The sequence below is a fragment of the Nannospalax galili genome, unplaced genomic scaffold (genome assembly GCF_000622305.1).
Source record: "Nannospalax galili isolate Female #2095 unplaced genomic scaffold, S.galili_v1.0 scaffold933, whole genome shotgun sequence".
NCBI lineage: Eukaryota > Metazoa > Chordata > Mammalia > Rodentia > Spalacidae > Nannospalax > Nannospalax galili.
This window is the reverse complement of record NW_008333281.1, coordinates 1,999,848-2,010,592: the sequence shown is the minus strand read 5'-3', so window position 1 is coordinate 2,010,592 and position 10,745 is coordinate 1,999,848. Positions and strand designations below refer to the sequence as shown.

The 10,745-nt window shown below is 49.3% G+C and overlaps 1 protein-coding gene across 1 annotated transcript in view; it reads left to right on the top strand.

Annotated features, from left to right (window-relative positions):
• The window catches only part of Cdh13 (cadherin 13), a gene marked incomplete at its 5' end in the record, with an annotated part of 301,949 nt that overhangs the window by 239,083 nt on the left and 52,121 nt on the right, over nucleotides 1–10,745 (top strand).

The window sequence follows — 10,745 nt, the reverse complement described above, 5'->3', positions numbered from 1 at the left end:
ATAGATAGATAGATAGATAGATAGATGATAGATAGATAGATGACAGATAGGCAAGATCATTCCAGGCACAGCACAGGGGTCCACAGATTGTGCTCTCACTGGTTCCACAGAAAACACTCGCAGTGTGTAGCTTGTTGGGTGAGGGAGCCTGTTTTCACAGCCCTTGCAGTGAGTGTAATTAAATAATCATTTGTGTAATTACTAATTAACATCCTGGTTCCCTACTGGAGTATGCGTTAGTTGCTTTTCTTGTTTCTATGACAAAATGCCTGACAAAAGGAACTTAAGAAAAGGGAAGTTTGTTTTTGCTCATTTTTTTTAATACTTTATTTATTATTTTTATTTTATGTGTATGAGTGTATTGCCTGCATGTATGTAAATGCACCCACATTGTGCAGTGCCCACAGAGGTCAGAAGAGGGCGTCAGATCCCCTGGAACTGGAGTTATAGACCGTTGTTAGCCTCCACATGGGTGCTGGGATTCAAACCCAAGTCTCCTGCAAGAGCAGCTGGTGCTCGTAACCACTGAGCCATCTCTCCAGTCCCATTTTCCACCTTAATTCTTTGAGGCAGAGTCACTGAACCTGGAGCTCATCATTTGGCTAGACTGGCTGGCCAGCAGACCCCCCAGATCTGCCTGTCTCTACCCCTCAGCACTGAGGTTACAGGCACGCACTGACAATGCCTGGATTTTACATCTGTGCTGAGGATCCAAACACAAGTTCTCATGCAACAAGCACTTTACCCTCTGAGCCGCCTCCCCAGGCCCTTAGGGGATTCTAAACCCAGTCACCATGTTGACAGGACGATTAGCCATCAAGGAGCGGAAGCTCCAAAGCAGGAACGACTCTGCCCCCACATACCTGACCCTCCGCTCGGTGCCCAGCTAGTAACGGTCCGGTAAATATTCAGAAAGGCTGTGTGCACATAACCACGTGGAAAGTGTATTCAGATCCAGGCCTGCACATGCCCTGGGGCCTCAGGACCAAAATGGCAGCTGCGCAGCTCTGAGCGGTGGTTTTAACCTTTGCTCGTCCATGTGGTGGAGACTTTCTGCAGTGGACACAGACTAGTCTGTTTACACAGGTGAATGTGAGCAGGCGATGACAGCTACCACTGAGCCTGATGTGCTTATGCCTTCACAACCCCCTGCCACCTTGCGGGCTTCCACGCGGAGTCTCTAGATTGAAGGGCTTTGAGAAAGAGCAGAGACGGAGGGGTTTCTCAAGACAAGCACAGTTACTTTGTATCTGACAATTCCCTTGCTCTGATCTTAGATTATATAGAAAAGAGTTCACCTGAGACATACCCTCAGAAAGGGCCCCTTGCAGGGCCAGTCCTCTGCTGGTATCCGGAAAGGCGGGTTTTGAGCATGGCTCTTAGGTCCACACTGTTGATGCAAACCCTGTGCTCGGCACCCAACTCACCTCCAGGACTCTGAAATTCCAGTAAGGCCAGGCAGAGGTGCCCACGTCACCCAGTAAACACCCAGGGCACCAAGCCCCTGGTAGCTTCTGGAGGTGGCGGGCTGGGGGGAGGCTTCCTGTATGTTGTCACAGCTTGTGGCTGGAGTTAAGCATGCCATGTGTGGTGCTTGCATCTGGTGTCTCCTGGACTTCCCCCCGGGGTCCCTTCCCTGGGCTGTTCTTCACTGCGTCCTGTCACTACAGTGAATGTTAGCTGTGTCCTCTGGGTCTTCCTGGTGAGTCCCTGGACCTGGAAGGGGACCTCAGGACCCCACACATAGACCAACCCCTAGTGGGCAACCCATGTTAGACCCAAGCCTACCAAGGGGCAGGGGTATGTGGAGTCTGTTCCCAAGAAGAGAGAGGGTACGGTAGCCTCTGAGAGTCTGTCCATGAGGGACAAACAGGCACCTCAACAAATGCCTTCAGAACTCTGGGTCACCCAGGACACAGGTTGGTGAAGCTTCTTGGAGTCATGTGCACTCATTCATTTACTCATTCCTTTGAGAACTGAGTACCTACTCAATGTGGCCCAGCCTCTTCCTGGGTCCTAGGGATGGAGGGGTGACCAAGACAGAGGAAACCACTTTCCCAAGGAGCTTACATCCCAAGCTGGCCAAGGAAACAGGCAAACCTTAGGGCGCCAGGCAGCAGAGGCCTCACTGGGGAGCAAGAGGACCTCGTGTTTGGCTGAGATCCCAAAGATGCCAAAACACAGAGAGTCCAGGGGGCCGGCCATCTAGGTCGCAAGAAGTGGGACTTGGGTCTGGATAGATTTGGTGCCTTCAAGGAACGAGTGAAGGCCCGTGTGTGTGTGCAGCCCAAGGAGGGAGAGTAAAGACATAGGACATGGGAGTAGAGTTTGACTGGGCCCAGTGGGTATTCTAGGGCCTCAGGGACCATGGGTGGGAGTCCAGGTTTTGTCCTAGGTCCAGTGGGCAGTCCCAGGAGGACTTTAAGCGGAGGCCTCATAGTCGCTCTTTGGAGGCTGGATGGCGGCAGGTAGTGAAACAGAGACTGGGCTGCACAGCGCCAGTGAGGCAAAAGGCCCTCGTGGTCTCTCCTCTTTCCGACCGCAGAGGAGAGGAAATGGACCTGCAGCAAGCTTCCCTTGGTCTACTGCAGGTGTGGAATGTGATGATGCTCTGGGACATGGTGTGCACTGCATGTTGTCATGATAGCATCCAAATTCCCGGCAGGAGCCAAGCCTTGGTCTGTCAACAGACAGTAGCTGCCATGGTCATTGATGATCAGAATTCTAACCTGGGAGAACCTCACACATGAGGGCTACAGGATGTAGCTAGGATCTGGAATGCCTGGGCAAGGGCCGAGTGGGGAGTGGGGGGTGCCAGAAAGATTCCGAAGTGCAGAGAGTTCCTTCCCTTCCTGTTATTGTTTCATGGAAGGTCATGGCCCCAGGTCAGCTGATGAGGCCCTGTCTTCCTCTTCCCAACCCTAGAAGGTCCCATCCAGACCTCATCCATCCAGACCCCGGGAGCATCTGCTGGCCTCATCCCTGGAAAGGCTTCTCTGGTTGCAGACACTGCCCTCCTTGACCCTACCCCGGGAGAGGATGAGAATGCCACCTCATCTCTTTGTCGCCCTCACCCAGGATGGGCTGTGGCTGGCTAACCCAGGAGTCCAGACGTCTCTGGCCTCAGGCCTTGCGCACACACTGTCCAGGACTTGAAATACATCTTTTGTCCAGACTCACAGCTGTGGCTCCATGAATTGTTTCCTCGTTCGGGAATTTTAGACCTTTCTTGTTCAGTGGGTGCTTCAAGTCACCCGAGTATACATTTCATCTGCCTCAGGGGTCCAGGGGCCTGGAGTGATGCTGGTTGTCCGCTAAGCTATTCTTTTTCTCCCCCATGGCTCTGCAGGATATTTCCTGCAGTGGGACTGGACCCCTGGCACTTGTGTCGGAGGCTCCTCACGCCCCTTCCTGTCCCCTGTACCCCACTTTCAGAAGGAACGATAGTTGTGCTCAGGTCTTCTGAGCGGTCATCCAGAAGTGAACGTGATGAGTGGCGTCAGCCAGGGCCCCTCAGACAGCTTCCAGCCCTTGTCACTCTAGACTAGCGTTTATGACACAGAGCCTCGGGCATCTCCCTTCCCTGGGACACTGGCTTCCATTCAAAGGGGTTCCCTGGGTATCCTAGACTGCCAGGGTTGTTTCATTGCATATTATTTATTTATTTGGGGTGGGGGTGCACACAGCCACAGTGCACATATGGAGGTCAGAGGACAACTTGCAAGGATTGGTGCTCTCTTTACTCCATGTGGGTTTCAGGACTTGAACTCGGGTCATCAGTCTTGGCGGCAAATGCCTTTACCCGCTGAGTCATCGCACAAACCCCTAGGTTTTTTTTAGTTAATTTATTCTGTGAAAATCTCACACATGTACGCGTTACATTCTGGTCACACCCCTCCCTCCACCCCCCTCTCCTCCTCCCACACCTCCTCCCTCCAAGTCCTCTCCCGTCCCATTTCCATATCTTTTTGTCGTGTCTTTGTTTCCTCTTTGTGGCCTGGGTTAACCCAGGGCTGCTCATGTGTGGCGCTGTGCACTGGAGCACAAGTAACCCACTGGCCCACTGGTGAACACAGTGGCTTCCTCTCCTTCCCCTCCAGCAATCCTCCCCTGTCATTTACACTCCCAATGAGCCACTCCCCTACCTGTGATCAACTATTTACTGGTCTTGTGCAAGCCCTGTGCAGGCAAGGTTTGTGACTAGCTACTCAGACCTCTGGTAGGACGAATACACACCTATGCATCCTGCAGTAAACCCCAGGGTTGATGACTAAGTACCTTTTTTTTAAAATAACCACATGATTAGAAGAAGCATTTCATTACAGCTTTAATAATATATTCAGTAACACATTCCAGAGCAAGGATACATCTCTTTGAAAAGTAGCTGTAAATTTTTAGGTTCACAGTTGAATTAATACAGTTATGCAATATTGATCTCAGTATAAACCCTGCAAGACATAAAATTGAATGTGTTTTTACCCTTTAAAGAAGATCTCTGTTTCATTTTAAAATATGCTGTTTCCTACATTTTTTTTTTTTTGGTCTTTTTGAGATAGGGTCTCCCTGTAGCCCCAGCTGTCCTGGATTCACTATGGAGACCAGGCTGGCCTTGAACTCACAGAGATCTGCCTGCCTCTGCCTCCCGAGTGCTGGAATTAATGGCGTGTGCCACCACACCCGGCTGTTTCCTACATTTTTAATGCTACTAACACTGATGTTTGCACATGTGACTGATCTCTATGTATCTGATTATTACTAGTCACAGTCGGTTACACTCGGATCCTTAGTACCTGAGTATGGATATAAAGTCATCAGGTAGATTTCACTGGTAATGTTTATCACCTCTACTATTTAACATGAAGTAAATTTTATGCTTCCTCCTCAAATATGTCTTTTTTTTAATTTGTTGATTTTTTTGTGTGTATGTCACACAGAACATCCCACACAATCTTATTCATCTATATACCCACTTCCCAAAGGACACCCTCCCATAGCCTCCCCCTTCCCCCACTGGAGCCCATATACTCTGTCATCCCAGTTACTGTCCACTGTGTTGTCGGCACCACCACACACACCCCACCCCCCGCCATTCCCCAGTGCTTGTCCGTCTGCTAAATCTAGTCAGCCTATCTAGAGTCCTTTGTTTTAGGAAGATCAGCAGATCCCCTTTTAGCAGCAATCAGTTGTCAACATTCCTTTAGATAAGATTGGGGTCTCCTGTTCATTTTCCCAGTTCTATGCTGGGTTACCGTCTGGGAGTCCCTTTGGCTACCCTGGCCAACAACTCAAAAGAAGGTATCTCCTATCTGGCATTGTTGCTTGTTATGTAGCCTTTAGCTATACATGTGGACTCTTAAAAATTTATATTGACCCCTTTAATCTTTGGTTATACTTTCCTTTTGGGTGTTTAAGGCCATAGTTGGCCCAGATAAACCAATTTATTTTTACTCTTAAGGTCATTTGAGGGGTCACGTGGGCTTGGGAGGAGCCCCTCGCTCCTTTCTTTTACCAGTTCCATCTATGTGAGATAAGTCAAAGGTCCTACTCAACCATGGCTGGCTTCACTTGGAAGCATGGAGGAAATGTTTCCTCTGTGTTGACCCTCCTCTTTGTAGACTAGACACTGGTTCAAGTCCATCTGGTGGGGTCTCCATGGCCTCCTTGATCAAGAGGACAGGTGGCTTACCACAGTTACAGGACATTTTGAGAGATGCTCATAGTCCCCTGGAACTTAGTCAACCTAGGAGGGCAAGGAGCAAAAACTGTCCTTTATGTCCCTCTGTCCAAATTAATAGACCTCATAGTATGGCTGTTAAACATCCAAGAAGGTTAGTCTGGTACTTTTAATTACCATATGCCATATAGATAGAGCTTAGGCAACGACCAAACACTCTCAGATAAACCTTGCCTAGACATACTATGTTCTTTGATCTGGTTGTATGTATAATTTGTCAGTAGGTTGTTGGCCTAATGTGGCTCCCTCTGGTTTTCTAAAACTAGCTAGGCATTATTTATCTCTCACATTGTCTCACCCTTCCACCATGGTTTCCCCATTTAAGGTGCCCCCGTTTTTCCCATTTCTCCCTTAATAATACCCTGACTAAGTACCTTTAACGAATAAAACCAGGCCGTCCCCCAGAGAGGCCCCTCCAGTGACACCTGTAGTGCACAAGTTATTTCCCGTTGCCCGTGTTTCGTCTTTGGTCACCTGCAGGCTCAGAAGTGGCAGTTTGTCCTTTGAAACGTGATGCTCCATGCTGGCAGCTTTATTGCGCTGTGTGTTTGTGTTGACGCCTTTCCCCGTTTCTGAGATCTGATACCTACAAACGCGACTGAAGGAAGAAAGGGTTCATCCTGGATCCCTGTTAAAAGGGTGCATAAAAGGGTGCCGCCCATCACAACGGGGAAGGCGTGGCGGCAGGAGCGTGAGGCAGCTGGCCACAGGGCATCCGCAGTCAGGAAGCAGAGAGAGATGGGTGCTGGTGCCCTGCTCGCTCTCTCCTTTAATTCGGTGTGGAACCCCCCCGTGGGATGCTGCTGCCCACACTGAGATGGGTCTCCCTCATCAGTCACCTTTTCTGGAAACACCCCCATAGATACACCCAGAGGTGTCTCCATGGCGATTCCAAATCCACCAGGTTGAAAATGAAGATGAGCCATCACAATGACTGTCAGCGCTTGGTTCTCTTCGGGATTATTTAACTGTATTCTCTAACGCATTTTCTACTGGTTCATTTTTTTATTTTTTATTTATCTATTTTTAATTTTATTTTATGTATATGTGTTATACAATTGCACCGTGTCATGCAGTACAAACAGAGGACAGAGGAGGGCATTGGATCCCCTAGAACTGGAGTCATAAATGGTTCTGGGTGCTGGGATTCAAACCCAGGTCCTCTGTTGAGAGCAGTCAGTGCTCTTAACCTCTGAGCTGTGTCTCCAGCCCCTTGCTACTATGAGTAGTTTGATTTTTGTCTTAAACACTTCTCTATAATTGTCAAATCCATTTACGAAAACCTGAGACTGCTTCTCCCACCTCTACCACTCTATACAACCTGCAACGGAAGCTGCCCCTGATCCCACCTGTTTCCTCCAACGCTGACACCCACGCAAGGGCCACAGCTTGGCGAGAACTCCAAGCTCTGCAGAGCTACATTACGTGCTGAAATGAGCTCTGTTCTTAATTTGATTCTTTTTTCCCCTGTAACAAGCAGAGTTTACATTACAGATAAATTGCCCGGAAATTTCAATTTAATAAGGCATATGCATTTTTCGGGTCCAGAACCACAGAAAACATTTTGCTGGCTTGTATTTTCATACAGAAAAGTTTATTAAAAAGACAGCTTTGAAAATGTCAGAAATTTACATAGTGTGCCTGGCCAGTTGGTTCAAAAGGGCCGATTTAACAAAAGTGGTTAAAAGAGGTTGGCCGACGGGTTGGCCTGAGCTGCGGTCCCTTCTGGGTCAGGGAGCAGGTACCTGCCATTCTATCACCCCAGCTGTCAGTTTGGATCTCAGGGCAGGGGGAGCTGGCACAGATGCTCAGAGTGCTCCCCAGGGCAGTGGTCTTGGCCTCAGTGCTCCCCGGTGTGTCCCCAGGAGCAGCACACTGGGATGCAAAGGCACCTGGGCTACAAGCATGGGGCATGTGTACACCTTCCCAAGGTGCTGTGGAAAGGGCTTCAAATAAAGCAAGTAGATAGACACAGAGAAACTAAGTTATATGATCCCCAGAACACAGATAAATACCTGTGGATGCCTGATTTTTTTAATATTTATTATTTTTATTTTATGTGTATGAGTATATTGCCTGCTTGTAGGTAAGTGCACCCATGTCGTACAGTGTTCTGTGTGTATGTTTGTTTGTGGGTGTGTTCATGTTCCTGTGTGTTTGTGTGCACATGTGTGAGCATGTGCCCATGTACATGTCTGTACACATGCGTGTGGATGACAGAGATTGGTGTCATGTGTCTTCCTCTATCACTCTCTGTTTTATTTTTCTTTTCTTGAAACATCGGTGGGGGGAGGGGCATGCCATGCTGTGCTGCATAGCTTTAGTGTCAACTTGACACACCTGGGTTGAGGGAGCCTCAATTGGGAAATTTCACTCATTGGACTGGCCTGTGGCCATGTCTGAGGGGCATCTTCTTGATGAGTGATGTGGGAGGGCCCAGCCCACTGTGGGTGGTGCCACCCCTGGGCAGGTGGGCCTGTGTTGCATAAGAAAGCAGGCTGAGCAGGGGCCAGGGGAGCAAGTCAGTAAGCAGCGTTCCTCCATGGCCTGTGCTCCAGCTCCTGCCTCCAGGTTCCTGCCCTGAGTTCCTACCTTGGGCTCCCTGATGACTGTGACCCGGGAGATGTAAGACAAATAAACCCTTTCCTCCCCAAGTTGGTATTTTGTCACAGCAATGAAGAACAAACTAGGACACATGCCATATGTGCAGAACTCAGAGGAGAACCCATGGAAATCCGTTCTCTCCTTCCACCATGTGGGTCCCAGGGATCGAACTCAGGTTGTTAGGTTTGGCAGCAAGCGCTTTTGCCTGCCTCACCATCGTGTCAACCCTCCATCTGTTTTTTCTCAGATAGGGCCTCTTATTAAACCTGAGGGCTCACCGATTCTAGATTGACTGACTACCGAGCCCCAGGGATTCTCCTATCTCCAATCCCCTACCCTCCAGTGCTGGGGCTGAAGGCACTCAGTACCACACCTAGCTTTTTAGATGGTGGCTGTGGGGAATCTGAACTCAGGCCCTCATGCTTATACAGCATACGGCAAGCACTTTGCCACCTGAGCATCTCCCCAGCCCCTACTGGGTTATACTTTAAGGAAGAAAACTACCATAGCACCAACCTTCAAAACCACACACACAAGCCCTGGCTTTCCTTAGAAATGAGGCATCCCGGGCTGCTGATGCTCAGTCGGTGCTGCTTTTACAGCACGGCCGCTGAGCTCATGTCTCTGGGCACTGATCTCAATGTACTGGCTCTGGACACAGGACAGCACGTCAACCCATTCATCACACTGCAAGGTCGTAGCATCCTCAGACAAAAACAACAAAGAGAGAAACAGACAGTGCCGTTCACATGGCGACATGAAAAGCTGAACTGCTTAATTTGGTTTTTGTGTTCTAAACTGAGCTGAGTGATCAGGGAATAAAATACGGTCCATTTAAAATAGTGTTTCCAATCTGTTGAACCACAGGTCACTCCTAGATCCACAGTGAAGCTATCACCCCATGAAATGGGACGCAAATATCACCTTTCTTTGTAATTTCCTCCTCCAGAATTGTTAGAGTCAAAGCATAAATGATGAAGCCGGTGTGTGCTGGAGATGGGTGTGGTGGCACACACTGGCAATCCCAGCACGTGCGAGGCAAGAGGACTGGAGGGGTGCGCTCAGGCTGGGTTAAGTAGTAAGATCCTGCCTCGATGGGGCTGGAGAGATGACTCAGTAGTTAAGAGCACTAGGTGCTCTTGCAGAGCACCCAGTTCCCAGCACCCATGTGGCAGCAAACAACTGTCTATGATTCCAAGTCCAAGAGTTTCAATGCCCTCTTCTGGCCTCTGCAGACACTGCATGCATGCAGCATACATGCAGGCAAAACACTCAGACACATAAAAGAAACAAATTTGAAATCAAGGCCTGGGCTATGGTTCAGCGATAAAGAACTTGCCTACAATGCACAAGGCTCTGGGTCAAATCTTCAGCAACATGCAAAAAAGAAAAAAAAAACAATGCTGAGCCGGGCATTTAATCCCAGCACTCGGGAGGCAGAGGCAGGCGGATCTCTGTGAGTTCAAGGCCAGCCTGGTCTACATAGTGAGTTCCAGAGAGATGCTGAGCATCCATCACGTGCCAGGCACTCCAGCTGGCCCTGGAGACAGTATCTACTATGAAAGGAGGAATAGACTGCACACTGGGTAAAGTCCGGCCCCTGGAATTCAGCACGTCTGCATTGAATTCTAATCGGACTGGTTGCTCTTCAAAACAAGAATAATAACCCATTTCCTTTGGGCTGTGAATCTCAGAAGCAACGTGGTACCACCAAAGATGTGTAGCCCAAAGCTGGGCACAGGTCAGTGTCTCTTGCTGACTCTAACCAACTTTGGTCCTGTCCTCATTGCCAGGGAGCTTTGACCACGGCCAAGGCAGACGATCCACAGGCCACATTAGGCTGCAGCCAGCACTGTAACGTAGGAACGTTCCTCACAAGGACCTGTGGCAGGTGACAGATTCTACCCGGGAAGTTGCACAGGGTAGATGAGGGGACTGGAGTGGCTTTTGAAAAATAGTTGAGGTTTGCCAAGTGCAGACGTGAATTACTATGGAAATGAAAAGCTAGTATTTTCCAAGCAGTTCATTCTCATGAGTAATATGTCTCTTCTGTTTTTAAAAAATAATTGAAATGGCAAGTGTTCATGAGAGCCCCGTCAGCTTGCAGTAGTCTCTCGATCTCTCCAGGCTCTGTCACCACTGCAGAATTTTCCAGGTGCTCTGCAGTGTGGGATCATTACAGAACACCATATACAAAAGGGGCAGAGAGGCTGTGGGTCCTGATGAACCCTTGACGTATCCACAGCCTGAAAGCTATCACACTCTCTGGGGCCCTGTGCGGAACCCAGGCTCCTGCACCTGCACAGCCCTTCTGCAAACAGTTGTCCCCAGAGTAAAGAGCTTTGCCTCGCCGGCCTTGACAGAACCCCGTGTCCTGTAAGCCACACCTTAGTCTCCTCATCTGTGA